This window comes from Panicum virgatum, chromosome 4N (assembly GCF_016808335.1).
Source record: "Panicum virgatum strain AP13 chromosome 4N, P.virgatum_v5, whole genome shotgun sequence".
Taxonomy (NCBI): Eukaryota; Viridiplantae; Streptophyta; class Magnoliopsida; order Poales; family Poaceae; genus Panicum; species Panicum virgatum.
In genome coordinates this window covers 38,293,061-38,309,505 of record NC_053148.1, presented here as the reverse complement: position 1 = coordinate 38,309,505, position 16,445 = coordinate 38,293,061, and the positions used below count along the sequence as shown (strand labels likewise).

At 45.5% G+C, this 16,445-nt stretch overlaps 1 non-coding gene across 1 annotated transcript; it reads right to left on the bottom strand.

Moving 5' to 3' along the window:
- Positions 1-543: 543 nt before the first annotated feature.
- LOC120671776 lies at positions 544-650 on the bottom strand. The gene has a single exon (XR_005673865.1). It is a non-coding gene; the product is annotated as a small nucleolar RNA R71 (small nucleolar RNA).
- Positions 651-16,445: the final 15,795 nt, after the last annotated feature.

Sequence of the window (16,445 nt, the reverse complement as noted above, 5' to 3'; positions counted from 1 at the left end):
TGTTTTCTCCTGATTGGATGAAATAGGGTAGTGTATGTCTGGTTTCTCCTTGCCGACAAACTTCATTGAAAATCTCGAGAAGCTCGTGAGTAGGGTCCGACCTCACGTCGTCCCTCCTCAGCTCTCACTGTCGACAAGCGAACCAGCTCTTCAAGCACCAACGACAACAAACAAACCCATGGCTGAGAAGACTCTCCGCGACTTCTCCATCCCTTCAGCTGCCAATGTGGCAACTGGACCCAATGTTGATGTTGGGGACGTGAACTTTGAGCTGAAGTCCAGCCTCATAAACATGGTGCAGGCTAGCCTATTCTGTTCAAGCCAAACGAGGATGCCAACGCCCACCTCCAGAACTTTCTGGAGTTATGCAAGATCGTAACCATACAGGGCGTCACGGCTGACATCATCAGGCTCCGTCTGTTTCCTTTCTCCCTCCTAGGGAAGGTGAAACAATGGTTTTACCAGAACAAGGAAGCCGTCAGCACGTGGGACAAGTGTTCCATGGCGTTCCTCGCCAAATTCTTCCCGTTGGGCAAAACAAATGCCCTGCGTGGAAGAATTTTAAGTTTCCAGCAGACCGGGATGGAATCCATCCCAGAAGCGTGGGAGAGACTCCAAGAGTACATACTCGCATGTCCTCATCATGGGATGGACGAGTGGCTCGTACTCCAAAGCTTCTACAATGGGCTAACGACCACATCTCGAGCCCACTTGGATGCTGCTGCTGGAGGAGCCTATCTAGACCTAACGATCGCCAAGGCTACGGCCTTAATTGAAAAGATGGTCGCCAACCAGGGCTGGAACGAGGAGCATTCCCAGCCCAGAACGAAAGGCGGGATGCATACCGTCAAGGAGACGGATATGCTCACTGCCAAGCTGGACCTCCTACTGAAGAATCTTGATGAAGGCAACCGGCAACAAATGCCCATTCCCGTCCAAGCCATGAACTCATACCCAGCGTGCGAGGTTTGTGGTGATGGTGGACACTCAGGGAATGACTGCTTCGAGACCCGTGAAAAGTGGCGTACATGAACAACAACAATAACCACGGGTTCCGTCCACAACGAGGCCAAGGGTGGGGCCAAGCACCCCCACCATTCCAAAGAGGAGGTAACAATTTCAATTCGAATCAACCCTCCTTGAGAGATATGGTCTTTGGCCAAGCTAAAATAAATGAATCTTTAAATAAAAAGATTGCTGCTAATGATAAAGTTTTAGAAAACATAAATGCAAAAGTTGAAACTCTTTCTTCTGCAATTAAAAATCAGCTAAGTTTCAACAAAATAATAGAAACACAACTTGTGCAGATAGCTGCTGCTATTCCTTTTTCAGAAAAGATAAATGCGGTGACCACGAGGGGTGGTAAGTCCACTCGTGATCCACCGCATCCTAACCATGCAGAGAAAGCAGCAAGACCACATGAGGAGGAAGAAGAATCTCCAAAACATGACGACCCCGAGGATCCCGAGGAAGAGACTCCACATAAATTCGTCGATACAAGCTTCCTCCCGTTTCCCACCCGGAAATGGAAGACCGCCGTGGACAAGCAATTCACTTGTTTTGTTGAGATGATCTAGAAGATACATGTTAATGTCCCGTTGCTGGACGTGATTCATGTGCCAACTTACGCCCTTTATATCAAGGACATCATCAACATCAAGCGACCACTGCCCACGACAGAGGTCGTCAAACTCACAGAAGAGTGTAGCGCAGCTATACTCAACCAATCTCCGGAGAAGAAAGAAGACCCAGGGTGCCCAACGATCACCTGCTCAATCGGCACTCAACACTTCGGCCACGCTTTGTGTGACCTTAGGGCTAGCGTCAGCGTGATGCCCAAGGTCGTCTTCGACAAGCTCAACTTCACACATCTGACGCCAACACCGATACACCTCTTGCTAGTGGATTCGTCAGTCCGCTATCCAGAGGGAATCGCTGAAGACGTTCCAGTCAAAGTTCGAGACTACTTCATTCTGGTTGACTTCAAAGTGCTTGACATGGAAATATCAAAAGAAATGCCGCTCATCCTTGGGCGGCCATTCCTGAGCACTATTGGAGCACACATCAATGTAGGGGCTGGAGAAATCCGCTTCAACATCAACGGGAAAGAAGAAAATTCCCATTCTGGCCGAAGAAGGAACAATGCTCAATGATTAACACCAAATCTGGGCCGAGCACGCAAAAAAAAGCCGAAGTGACTTCTCCCGATGAAGAACCTACAACACACGAACCACAAAGACATCAAAGAAGGTGTGGTGGAAGGTTATGAGTTCATCTTCATCTACTTCTCCAAGATAGGACGAACAATGGTAAACAAGCAGGAGAAAGGTCCCACTCATCAGACTCAAAACGACGAGCCATTGCCGAAGGTAAATTGGTACGTATTTCATATTTATTTTTCGCCAAATTTGTTTTTTCTTGATTTTTTAAATTTTTCCACTGCATATTTGAATTTTCAAAACACTCATGCATGCTAGAATCTTTTCTAGCACCTTTTCTGTTTTTACAAAAAAATCCAAAAATATTTTCTAAGCATTAAAATCCTTTGAAAAATAAATTTGAACATCTTTCGAAGAAAAGTTTAGCCGGCACCAAAGTTCAAAATACATATGACCCTTAGAGAGGTAGTGGGCCCTGGCTGTCAGCATAGTGGGCCACCTAGGGTTTGGCCGAACCCTAGGGTCGGCCGACCCCACGCCAACGGCTAGTGGGCCCACCTTTCTCCAACGGTCACTAGCCGTTGAGGCCTGTCTTCTCCAACGGTGCCCGGCCATTCTCCCTTTAAATAGAGGCCGAGGGGTGAGTGTTGAGCCCTCACACTCAACTCTCATTCACTCACTCGCTCTCAAACTCTCACAAACTTTGCTCTTGGGTTTTCATTGGTTTTTTGCTCAAATTTGATTTCAAGAAACCTCTCTCTCTTATTTCTTTGCTGCAAGAAAAGAAGGAACAACTCACGGATAAGAACATTCATTTTGATTTCACTAACGTAACCCTATACATGTCCAATGGGCTGGCTTGGCCCGACTCGGCACGGGCCCGGACTCCGCCCGATCCGAGGGGGCCGGCCCGGCCCGGCACACAGTGCTGGCGGGGCCGTGCCTTCCTAGCCCATGGGCTTGGCCATTGGCCCAAGCACGGCCCATGGGCTCGCTCCAACCTGAGACGTTGCGCGAGCTGGCGGAGCAGCGCCGTTGAAGCAGGGAGACGTGGGGGCGATGCCACGCCGTCACAGGAGCAGGGATGGCGGGGCCGCCGTCGCGGGAGCAGGGAGGCCCAGTGATGCGCTGCCTCGTGAGCAGGGAGGCGTGGACGTGCAGTGCATCCATAGGAGGCGAAGCTGCTCCGCGCAGCACCGGAGGAGGACACGTGGGCCTCATTGCGCCTTGCTGTCGTTGGGGTGGATCCGCATCGGGAGGGGAAGCAAGTGGAGGGAAGAAGTCATAGCTTTGCCGTTATTGGGGCAGATCCACATCGGCTTGAGCGGAGACGGAGGGGATGGAACTAGGTCAGTGAAGGAGACGAGATTTTCTCCCTTTCTCTGTACATACGTCACACATGAAAGAGAGGTGATTTTTATGGGCCTTTAATAGCAGGCCTGCTACCATTAGTCGGGTCATGCCCGGGTCAGCCCACGTGCCTGGGGTCAAGCCCAAGCACGGCCTGACCCCTCGTGCCGGGCCAGCCCAGGCCCACCCCATGCCATGCCGTGCCGTGCTTGGGCCGGGCCAAAAAGGCGGGCTACGTGCCGGGCCTTCGGGCCTCGGGCTGCATGGACATATATACGTAACCCGTTTCGAGTTGTACGTATTTTTGTCCAAGCATGAAGGGCATAGGTTAGAAGGTTTCCAGTGCATTCAAGAAGATGACAGGTGGAAGATCAACCCGTTCTCGGGGTTGTTCATGCTCGCACACTCCCGAACCTACGCCCACCTCAAGCATGATGGACTATGAAGAAGAAGAACACCACGAAGAAGTGCAAGCCGAACCGCAAGCCGAGGCCATGGAAATCGATGAAGATGATGCTGCCTACCTTCACTTGCGCAATGCTCGTGAACGACAAGGCTATGCCATTCTCAAGAACCAAAGCTTCATCCACACCCGAGCCTTCGATCCAAAACTCCTCATCAAAACAGGTATGTATGAAGACTTTGCTAATGTTTGGCATCCAATTGGATGGGATAACTTCGTTCTCATTGAGGAGTATGGTTCTCGAATCCTCACCATCCAATTTCTTTGCACTCTTCGAGAGGTGGAAAGCGGGGTTTATTTTCGACTCTTCGGGAAAGTGTATTTGGTTTCTTGGAAAACTTTTGCTAGCCACCTCGATTTCAACAAACGCTAGCTAATTTCTCTTTAGCAAGCTTGTCGCGGTTTTAATCGTCATGAGTTTTGGGGCCAGATTTCGGGTCAAGTTTTTCATGGCAAGTTTGCACCTCGGTGCAGCGATCTTCATAATCCAACTCTTCAACCGATGCACATGTGGTTAGCCATCACTCTCTTTCCAAGAGATGATGTCTGACCCATGCACAACGATGAGTTACTCATTCTTTATGCCATGGTCAACAAGATCAAAATTTCCCCTGCTTAAGCTTTGGTTAAGCAATGGCTTTCGAATTTCCAGATGACGAGTCCTATTGAGTGCACTTCTTTGATAACTCCTATCGCTACACGTGTCGGTGCCTTAGAGGAGAATTTCATTCCTTTCATTGAGGGCGACCGCACGTATATCGACGAGGCATATTTGATTCAAGGTCACACACTCAAGAAAGGCCCGGATGACTCTTCGATTTTCTTCTTCTTGGGCTATACGAATGAGATTCCGCTACCCAATGCGGAGTTCTATTTGTATAATTGTAGTTCGCTAACAATCCCTCTCGTTCCAAGAGAAGGGGGGCCGTAGGCATAGCACTTCCGGTTTGTTTGGCAGGATGACAAGAAGTAGGGCTGTGGCGGAACCACCCAAAACACTGGGCCCGGGTACACTGATCTTCGTTGCTAAGCAACACTGATCCAATTCGACATGCACTGGCAATTCCTCGAGTGAAGCCTCGATAAAAGACACGCTATTCCAGGATCGCACAGACAACACTCACACGAAGGTGAGCCCAGAGATTACAACACAGAAACATCTCATACATCTCAGAGTTTTGCAGCGGAAGATAAATTTATTACAAACCACGTTCAGAATAGTAAAGTACTATAGAGTTCAACTACTCAAATTATTCCAGTGTCATTGTCTCAGCGGAAGCAATAAAAGACATCTAACGAAAAGAAGTGACGTATCGATAAAGCCCGTACGAAACACGTCACTCAGCGGGAGGGTGATCAGCACCAGCTGAAGGGCCATCCCACTCAACAGACCAGCCCGGAGGCAGAGTACACGGCCAAGTCAAACTTGCAATCATAACTTCAAAGTTAGTACCTAAAAACAGTGCCACAAGCAAGGCTGAGTATACTAATACTCAGCAAGACTTACCCGTCACCGGATATACCATAGTCCGATAACTAGACATGAACGGCTTTTTGGTTTGTGGGGTTTGTTTTTGCCAAAAATGCCACTAAGAGTTGATCCTTATTTTCAAGATTTTAACTTTGTCATCTTCTAGTTGGATTAACCATTCTAAGTTTGCATTTATCTCTACTCAAACATGGTAGAGAAACCATTTAATCATACAACAGTATTATCGACATTATGTTCCACTTGTTACTCTATGTGACCGAAAATATTAAGCAATCTCATGCCGTGAGAGGCGGACGATTCCGAATCGAATTTCAACCTGGACAGGGGAACCTAACACACACGCATGGGGATCGACTTCGCTTTCACCCACGCTACTTTTCCCCTTTCTTCTCCAGTCCATGGACACGGGGTACCCTCCCCGACTACAGAGTTCGACCACTCTACACCCGCACGTCCAGACAAAAATAAAACCTACTTCTACCAGGAGGGTTTACCAACGTTCCACGTGCTGGTCCGATCAGGTACTTAAACTTACTAATTACCATATTTCTCAGCATGTGGCTAGTACTTTCAAACGCTTAACGAAATGAGCCACACACCGCGACCTTAACCAATTTTTACTACACCAGCGGGGTATCACAACTACACAACCCCGCCCATTGTCCTTATATTGCAGGAGGAATTTAAAGTCAGTCAATTCCTTTCCTTCACAATAAAGTTGTAGTCCAACAAAATTAACTTAAGGATGATCTTTGTGAGTTCATTTACTGGGCAGTCATTTATGGAGTAGTATTTACAACTAAGTATCTACATGAATGAGTGTGTGAGTGTTTTCCATTTCTAGCATCAAAACATAGCATTTGTTCACAAATTCATAACAAGAAATCAACTCATGAACTAGTGATGAAAATTTAATGTAGAATAACTCAGACAATCTACCATCTACTGTATAAATTTCAGCATCTGACCATAAAGCATTTAATCATGAAAATTCATGTAAACAGATCACTATAAAGACTTCACAAATTTGCACAGAATGATTGACATTGTTTCTGGAGCTACAAAATTTATTGGAGCATCTAGTTATCATCTACTCAGTACTGTAAATGTTCCAGATTTTATGTCCTTAGGCATCAGGGGTTATAAAATTAACAAAATCATCAAGCTATTAAACAAGATAATTTCCACAGAGAGTTATACAAGGAATATGGATCTCAAAATTTTACCAAAACCCAATATGGTCTAAACATGTTCCAAAAAAATTATTAAGCATTAATTATACTAGATAAATTAATTATCTATTTAACTTTACATGAGCTTGCATATTAATTCAAGATTGAAGATGACCAGTACTGTATGGGCAATTTTTATCACAGGAAGAATCTACTTTGACTAAGAATAAGTCCAAAAACCAAGATCAAATATGATAAATTTTACACAGAACAAAAATAGCAATCATAGACATGATTTACTAAGCATGATTTATCATTGAAGAAAACCTCAGTAAATATTGCCTAAACTTTGCAAGCATGATTCCAGAACTAAAACAAGGCTCCAAAAATAAATCTAGATTTTTCTAGGCACAATAGCTATATATGGTGAATTAAGTTGATTAAACAAGCATTAAACATGGTATATAGTAACCTAACTCTAACATTTCTGAAACATATAGATCAGCAAGATTTCAGTTACATATGCATCCATGAAAAACTCCAGAGCTAGATCATGTCCATGTTTTCCAGCATTAAATCATGAAGTTCAGTAGCAGATTTGAGAATCTTGGTGGTTTAAGCAAGTTAACAGATTCAACCAGGTCTCATATTTTTACCATAAGCCTAATATTCTACTAGAACCAATATATGCAAAAATCAAGGTCATTCAGTGAGCATAACTTCCAAAACAAAGATTTGGTGTTTTCGCTATTCTTTTTCATAGATTAAAATGGGTATAGTTTCTGAAGATTTGGGTGTAACAAAACTTGCAGATCTCACTGTAATGGTTCCAGAACATTTGAGTTTACATATGTACAATTTTTATGTGATTTTTTATGCATTTTTGAAGTTCACTGCCAAACTCAGAGAAACTCGCATTCGGACCCTCGAACGAAAAATAAAAATTACAATCGAGTCCTTCGCCGGCCTTCTCCGCAGTCGCATCTTGCCGGTGGTGTTCTGCTAGGCAGGGCTTACCGGGGCTGCGAGTGGGAGGCACGCTGGGTAGAGGAGTTCGAGAGCTTCCTACCAATGCCGGTGTTCGGGGCTGGGGTGGCCGGAATCGAGGTCGTCGGCGTTGATGGCGGCGGTGGCGTTCGGGTCGCCGACGGTGTGGAGGAAGAAGAGCTCGGGGTGGTCGAACGTCGAGCGCGCGAACACCGCGAGAGCGTGAGGAAGCTTCTGGGGTAGGTCTCATGCTCGATCTCCGCCGGAATCGACCGGTCCACGGCGAGCCACGAGCTCGCCAGCGGCGGCGCGATTGGGCGGCGGCGATTGGGTGGGTTCTAGGGGGATTCGGGGCGCTCGTGAGCTTCACTGGAGTTAGGCGAGGCTGCTGGTGAGGTTGGGTGAGGCAATGTGGGTCGGGGATGGCCTGTCCGTGCAAGCTCGAGCTCGCCGGCAATGGCGGATGACAGAGAAAGGGGGGAAAAGAGAGGGGTCGCGCGACGGCAGCGGTTCTGGTCCTATTTATAGGCTGGAGGGCTTCGAGACGAAGCAAGTGAGCTCTGGGGAGGGTTGAACCGGGCCAGAGGTGCTCGACGGCGAGGTGGCGGCTGGAGGAGGCGGCGCGGCGCATGGCGGGCGGCGTGGCAAGCGCCCAAGTGGCTAGGGACGCGTGTAGGCGCGAGGAGAGGCCAAGGGGCACTCCAGGTGGCCTCAACGGGCCCTCCTGGGTCTAGTTGGCCGCGAACGTGCCGTGGACGAGGTCCACCGGTGGCGTACGGGCGGGCGGCGGCGGAACAGAGAGGGAGATGGAGATAGGGACCTTTCTGTAATTTTGGAAATCTCATGGACCTCTCGGTAAACTAAAATTTTCAATATCTTCTGGGACTCAAATGAAAAACTGTTGAATACCAAACTTGTGTAACTTTTCAAGATCTACAACTTTTGTTTTAGGCAAATTTTCATTTGAAGTCCACATTTTGAACTAATTTAAAATTTTAAACTTGCACTAAAGGGCTTTGATTTTTATCTGATTTTTTGTGGGATTTTGCTGAAAGTTGAAATGAGCACATGTCATTTAAGGTACCATTTACAACCCAAACTTATTTTTGTGCATATTTTTGAATAGGGTTTGAATATGTTTTTAACCCCTTTACTCTCACATATTATTTTCCAAATGTATAGTTTGACTTTTATTTGACCTTTTCTTTCTGAATTTAATTTCCAAACCCTTCTATAATTTATTTGAGTGAATTGATCTGGATTTCAGTGCATAGACACCAGGGGTGTCACAGCATGCCCCCCTCTTAAAAAGAATCTCGTCCCGAGATTGGATGATTGGATTTAGGACAGAGAATAGGATACCTGGGGTGAAGCTAAGAAAACCCGGATATTGTCGATTGAGATAATCTTCCGTCTCCCAGGTTTCTTCTTCAGCGTGATGAGACCACTAAATTTTATACATTTTTACCACCTTTCGACGAGTACCTCTCTCTCTTTTTGATCCAAGATTCTGAGTGGATATTCAGTATAAGGGAGATCGGGTTCCACCAATATTTCCTGGTGATTGATGATCTCGGTAGGAACTCGGATACATTTCTTGAGTTGAGATATATGGAAAACATCATGGATGATTGCGAGTCGTGAAGGAAGTCGCTGTCCATAAGCCACGGGTCCACATTCTTCAATAATTTCATATGGCCCAACATATCGAGGTGCTAATTTGCCTCTGACTCCGAAGCGTTGAACGCCTTGAGTTGGTGAAACTCGTAAATAAACATGATCACCAACACTGAATTTCAAAGGTTTCCTCCGCTTGTCAAAACAACTCTTTTGCCGAGACTGGGATGCTCTGAGATTTGCTTATATTATTTTTACTTTCTCTTCAGCCTCGACCACTAATTCGGGTCCTTATATTTTGCGCTCTCTAGTATGGGACCAACTCAAAGGAGTTCGACACCGTCGACCATACAAGGCCTCGAATGGTGCCATCTTCAGACTGGCTTGATAGCTGTTGTTATAGGAAAACTCAGCTAAGGCCAAGCATTTGTCCCAATTTTTGTCATAATGGATGACACACACTCGAAGCATGTCTTCGAGAATTTGATTTACCCTTTCGGTTTGCCCATCAGTTTGTGGGTGGTAAGCTGAACTTTGAATTAATTTAGCTCCGAGAGCCTCTTGGAGTTGCTCCCAAAACCTTTCCACAAACTGAGTACCACGATCAGAAATAATTATTTTGGGTACCCCGTGCAGACAGACAATCCGATCGATATAGATTTCAGCATATTTCTTGGCTCGATATTCAGTATGAATTGGAATAAAATGAGCAGTCTTTGTGAGCCTGTCGACAATAACCCAGATGGAATCATGATGTTGAGAGGTATTGGGTAAGCCCACGATAAAATCCATACTGATATCTTCCCATTTCCAGGATGGAATTGGCAGAGGTTGGAGAGTTCTAGCAACTTTTAAGTGACTAGCTTTCACTCTCTGACATGTATCACATTCTGCGATGTATTTAGCAATTTCTCTCTTCATTCGAGTCCACCAAAAATTTTGTCTGAGATCCTAGTACATTTTGGTGCTGCCCGGATGAATGGAGAATTTAGAGAGATGTGCTTCGTCCAAGATTTGTTTCCGCAATTCATGATTTCTGGGAACGGCTAGGCGATCCTCGAACCACAAGATTCCTTTATGGTCCACACGAAAACACTTGTATTTATTTTCGCCTTCTAATACTTTCTGTTTGATGATTCCGACACTCTTGTCATGCAATTGTGCCATGATGACTTGGTCATGGAGTGTCGGTTCCACAAAAATATGAGTCAGCGAACCCTGAGGAATGATCTCCAAATTCAGCTTTTGCATTTCAGCACATAATGATTCATTGTATGATTCTGCTGAAAGTCAGTTACAGTGAACCTTGCGACTGAGCGCATCGGCTACGACATTGGCTTTGCCCGGATGATAATGAACTTCCAGGTCATAATCTTTGATTAATTCTAGCCATCTTCGTTGCCTCATGTTCAGCTCACTTTGGGTGAAAATGTATTTGAGACTCTTATGGTCGGTGAAAATATTGCATTGAGTACCCATAAGATAGTGTCTCCAAATCTTGAGAGCATGAATAACTGCGGCTAGTTCAAGATCATGAGTGGGATAATTGAGTTCGTGTGATCGAAGGGCTCGGGAGGCCTATGCAATAACCCGATTGTCTTGCATTAGAACACAGCCAAGACCAATACCCGATGCATCACAGTAAACATCGTAGGACTTGCTGTTGTCAGGTTGAGCTAAGACTGGTGATGTGGTTAGATGTGCTCTCAGTGTATGGAATGCTTCATCGCACTTTGGATCCCATTTAAATTTGATGTCCTTCTTTTGCAGTTTCGTCATTGGCTTTGCTATTCTAGAGAAGTCCGGAATAAACCTGCGGTAGTATCCCGCCAATCCGAGGAAACTGCGAATCTGGTGAACGGAAGTAGGAGGCTTCCAATCCATCACTTTTTGTACCTTGCTGGGGTCAACGGAAATGCCTTCACTGGATATAGTGTGACTCAAAAATTTGATTGTGTTCAGCCAGAATTCACACTTAGAGAATTTAGCATACAACTGATTATCACGGAGGCGTTGAAGAACAATGCGCAGATGTTTCTCATGTTCCTCCTCATTCTTGGAATAGATTAGAAGGTCGCCAATGAAAACCATGACGAACTTGTCAAGTTCCGGCATGAATACCGAGTTCATAAGATACATGAAATAAGCGGGAGCATTTGTGAGACCGAAAGACATAACCAAATATTCATAGAGACCATATCTGGTTGAGAATGCGGTCTTGGTAATATCACAAGGTCGAATTTTTATTTGATGATACCCCGAACGAAGATCAATCTTGGAGAAGATCTTTGTTCCAGTCAACTGATCGAACAGTACGTCAATGCGGGGAAGTGGGTGTTTATTTTTGATGGTTACCGCATTGAGAGGCCAGTAGTCAACACACAACCTCAGACTATCATCCTTTTTCTTTACGAACAATGCTGGACAGCCCCAAGGTGAAGCACTTGGGTGAATAAAACCCTTGTCCAGAAGTTCTTGTAATTGGATTTTCAGCTCTGCCAACTCTTTGGGCGGCATTCGGTACGGCCTTTTTGAAATAGGTGTTGTACCAGGCTATAGTTCAATGACAAATTTGATATCCCGGTCTGGTGGCATACTAGGTAAATCATCCGGAAAAACATCTATATACTCACGGACTACGGGAATATCTTCGATACGAATATCTTTCATAGCATAAGCACAAGAATTGACATATTCTGAATGAGGTAGATATAGAACTGAGTGGCCATGGGTTGGAGAATTAATTTCAACGGCTCGGGAAGAGATATCTAACAGTACCCCATGTATATTCATCCAGTCCATCCCTAGGATAACATCCATTCCTTCTAGTGGTAGTAAGATCAAATCGGTGGAAATTGTTTTGCTACCTAACTTAAGTAATGTGTTTCTAACAATTTGGTTCGATGCAACTTTCCACTAGGAGTAGAGATCATGTATGACCCTTTTGTGTGATAAAAATCTAACCCAACTCTTGCTCCAAATTTAGAACTAATGAAGCTATGAGATGCACCAGAATCGAATAAGATAATTACGGGATGATGGTTTATAGAGAATGTACCCGACATAATTGGTGCTCCCTCTGGAAGATCAGCCAAATTGGTGAAGTTAAGTCGGCCTTGCCTGACTTGAACGGTCTACTTCTTGCCCTTGTTCTGATCATTTCTGCGAGAAGCCTGCCCCTGAGTTTGTCCCGCTTGAGGGCATATCTTTGCAAAGTGATTCGGGCTCCCACATTTAAAACAGCGGTTGTTGTTGTCAGGGCGAGCGGCTTGCTGAAAATTCGGCCTAGGCCCGGTCTGCTGCTACTATGATGGAGGATAGCGAGTTTGCTGAGGCACCACAAACCGAGCCTGCTGCTGCTGCTGCTGAGGAGGCCGAATAACCCAACACCCTGGCTGAGGGGCCTTTTGAGAGGGTGCAGCTGAAGTATTCTGCAAAATATGATACCTCGGTGTAGAGGCACTCGAGGGTCCAGCAGGTACCTTGCGCTTCTTCTCAGCGCGATGTGCCGAAATAAGATCCTCCTGAGTATTAGCCAGATTCACCAGATCATTGAAAGAATCCGCACGGACAAGATTGAGCCTTTCCTGCAACTTGGTGCAGAGGCCTCGACGAAAGCACTAACGCTTCTTAGTGTCGGTATCCGCATGATGACCAGCATATTGACATAAGTGATTAAAAGCCTGGGCATACTATAGTACGGTTCGAGTGCCCTGAGTTAAATCAAAGAACTCATTGAGTTTACGATCAAGAAGTCCAGCCGGAATATGATGAGCTCGAAAGGCATCCTTGAACTCATTCCAATTTACCACATGATCAGCCGGTAGCATTCCATGGTAATGATCCCACCACATACGAGCTGATCCGCAGAGTTGCTACGCGGCATATCGAGTCTTGTTCGCTTCAGAACAAGGAAGCGTCAACAAAGAAAACTTGAACTCGATCGTGCGAATCCAAGCATCCACATCCAGTGGCTCATCCGCTTTGGTGAATAGCGGGGGCTGCGTACTGAGAAAGTCCTGGTAGCTCGCCTCTTGCGCTTGATAAGCATGATGCCCACCTCGCGGCTGTTGCTGAGCCTGCACCAGCTGCCGCAAAATTTCAGTTTGAGCGGCAAGAACTTCTGCAATACCCGCGGGCGGTGGAGGTGGAGGTGGATTGCCATTCCCTCCGGCTCCAAAACCACTGGGACTGCCTCGAGTTGATCCAACCATCTGAAACGTGAGTAGTTCACATTAGGCTCAACATTTTCATCATCTCAAATGGGAATATACAACTCAAGACATAAATGGAAGAATATGAATTGCATAAATCGTGTTACACAGAAAACTGTCAATACGAAAAAATGCATAACAGGAATTATGTGCAAGATATGGACTTGAAATTTTTACAGGAGATAGATAATTGCATAAGGTACAACTTTGGTAGTCAATGCAAAGTCATATTCCTAGAGTAAGTTAGTCGAAAAATTCAATTACTCCTCCTCTGGTTTTCTGATTTTTCAGAAAACAGAGCCTCTGTATTTTGCGGATATCTCCTGCTGTACACATATGTTTGAGCTGAAATTTGGTGAGCATTTAGATGCCGAAATTTGGAACAACTTTGGTATTAAACTCACGAGCTAATTCGAAAAGGAAGTAAGGATTAAAATTCGAACTAGTTGCTGTGTTCAGCTTTTCACAGTCTGCCAACATCTTACATAAGTAGCATTAGAGGTTTATTACATCCATCAACTTCTCATCTCTACTTGAGTGCTTCTAACATTAATACTAAGGGGTTACTCAACTCTGAGTTAGCCTAGTATCCCTTGATCCAAAATTTAGGCCATACTAAGAGGAGTCTACAAAAGTTAGGAAACAGTGCCTCGGTCTACATGTTGACCGACGCCTCGCTCGCTGCGGGAGAGTATGTCTCGACCGGCGTGGGCTGCGGCGCCTACTCCTCGAATTCCATATCTGAGACACCCTGGATCTCCTGGGGCTCCTCCTCACCATCCACCTGCATCGGGCCGGGTGGTGCGTGAAGAGCAACCTGCATCTGGTGGAGCTGCTCCTGGGCGTCGTCGAGGTCAAGCTGAAGGTCGTGGAACTGATCCTCGAGGAAGTGGAGAGTGGCGTCACAGTTGATCACCGTGTCCTGAAGCTCCTGGACCTGACTCTGGAGCTGGGTGATCAAAGCACCCCTGCTCTCGAGCTCGTCAGTGGCCTCACAAAGCTACTCGTCTCTCAGCTGGACGGTCAGGTGCAGAGCCTGAGCCTGGTCAACAAGCTGAGTGGTGGCCTGACTCTGGAATGTCTGGAGATGGTAGAGGGTGTCCAAGCACAACGCAGTCGTCCGGAGTGCTCCAACGGGGTCGAGAGTCGCAACCGTGTCCACATTGGCCATCCTGTCGCGCCAAAGTGGGTCGGCCGGGTCCTGTGCGGGAAACAACCCGAACGCGGACAGAACAACCTCTAGCGGGTGCTGAGGGCAGAAAGTGGTCATCGCCCTCATAGCTGTGGTCTCCCAAGTGTCCAGCAAATGGTGGCCGATCACCTGGGTCACGATCGGCTCCCACCCATTGAGCGGGTGCTGCGGGATCACCATCGTCGCGCTGCAACGGCGCACCCCATTCTCCATGAAGTCGTGGCCATCGTAGAGCGGTGGCTGGGGGTAACCGGCTACACTCAAGAGCTTCTAGAGATGGTGAGGAAGTCCCTCCCAGTGCAAACAAGCTGAGTGCATGTGCCCTTGCTCGTTGATCACCACCAGCTCATCCATCTGTCCCAACAAAAGACCGATGGATCAGCTGATAGTCAAACAAGGAATGGCTGATTCTGGAAAGTTAAAGAAATTGATCAAAACAATAGATAACATGCTCTGAAAATTCTCAAAAATTTACAGATGATACCTAGGGTAGTGAAGAACATTTCATCTAGTCAACACTAAGACCAATTCAGATCCTAAAAAGGTGATATGCTCAAAGTTTCAAAGAGATGTCAAACCAGAAATCTGTTTGTCTAGAGAGGGTGAAATTTGACCAGAACTACCAAACCAGTTGAACAAGATAATTCAAATTTTTATGGTAAGTTCTTCATCAAGTTACATACAACTTTTGTATTTTATAATTTTTCAATTGAGCAACTTAAGATGGTCGAAAAATTCAGTTTATGCAGACTACTCCAAATTGACAGATTGACAGGAGGTTACTATAAATTCAAAAACACTATGGTAGGAGGCTTAAAAAATTCTCAAATTTTTACAGTAGTTTGGTAATTTAGGTATATTAATTTCATATTACAGACCAAACTTGTTTTGAGAAGATATTCATACATTAAAAATTCGAGAAACCAACATTTCCAGAATTCTCAGATTTTCTAGATGATCCTTAGGACTTGTGTTTCAAACTTTTCGAGTACGATTTCTTTCGAAGATTTCTTTGCTGAAGATTTGAGGATGAATGCAGATCCTAAGTGCCCTCACCAAAGAAAATTAATCGCCAAGTAACCTTGGTTTTGCGTGGTTAGCTTCGGTGGCATACATAATACGTCTCTGGCTATACAGCTACCTGATATAGCTATCTAGCCTAGGATTCGATTTTGAGTTAGCGTACCTGCAGAAAATTGACAGTATATAAAATGAACCTTCCGTGCCAGCACTCACGAAAGTGTTCCCATACATTACCGATCACTATAGAACCGGCATCCATACAATTACCACTGTATGGACAACGTTAAGCATATGCCATCGAAACAACGTATTGACTAAGTACCATCTTTGACAGGGAATTAAATTCCAATTTCGAATCATTACTCCCCATATAATCAACCGAGGTTGGTATATGGGCAGCAGCTCAAGTAGGCCACTGCTTGAACTCTAGCGTTCGGCTCGCATCACCGACGGGAATGTTAGACTCCCTTTGCTGACTAAGCAAGCATACCTCCGCGGCGACGATGTAGTTACATAATTTAAATTGCAGAATTTAAATACTGAAAAGAAATGTGCTGGAAGTTAGCCATACAATATAAGCCACCTGATTATACCCATAAGATCTCCTATGGCTTTACATTCTAGACTTGTCCTTGGAGAACCTAGACTTTTCAAAAACTTAGTAGTTTTTAAGTAAGTTTTAGTTTGTTGTTTTGGAAACAGAAGTTGCCATCTCTGGTAGGCTGTCGGCGAGCTCTGATGCCAGCTGTGGCGGAACCACACAAAATACTAGGCCC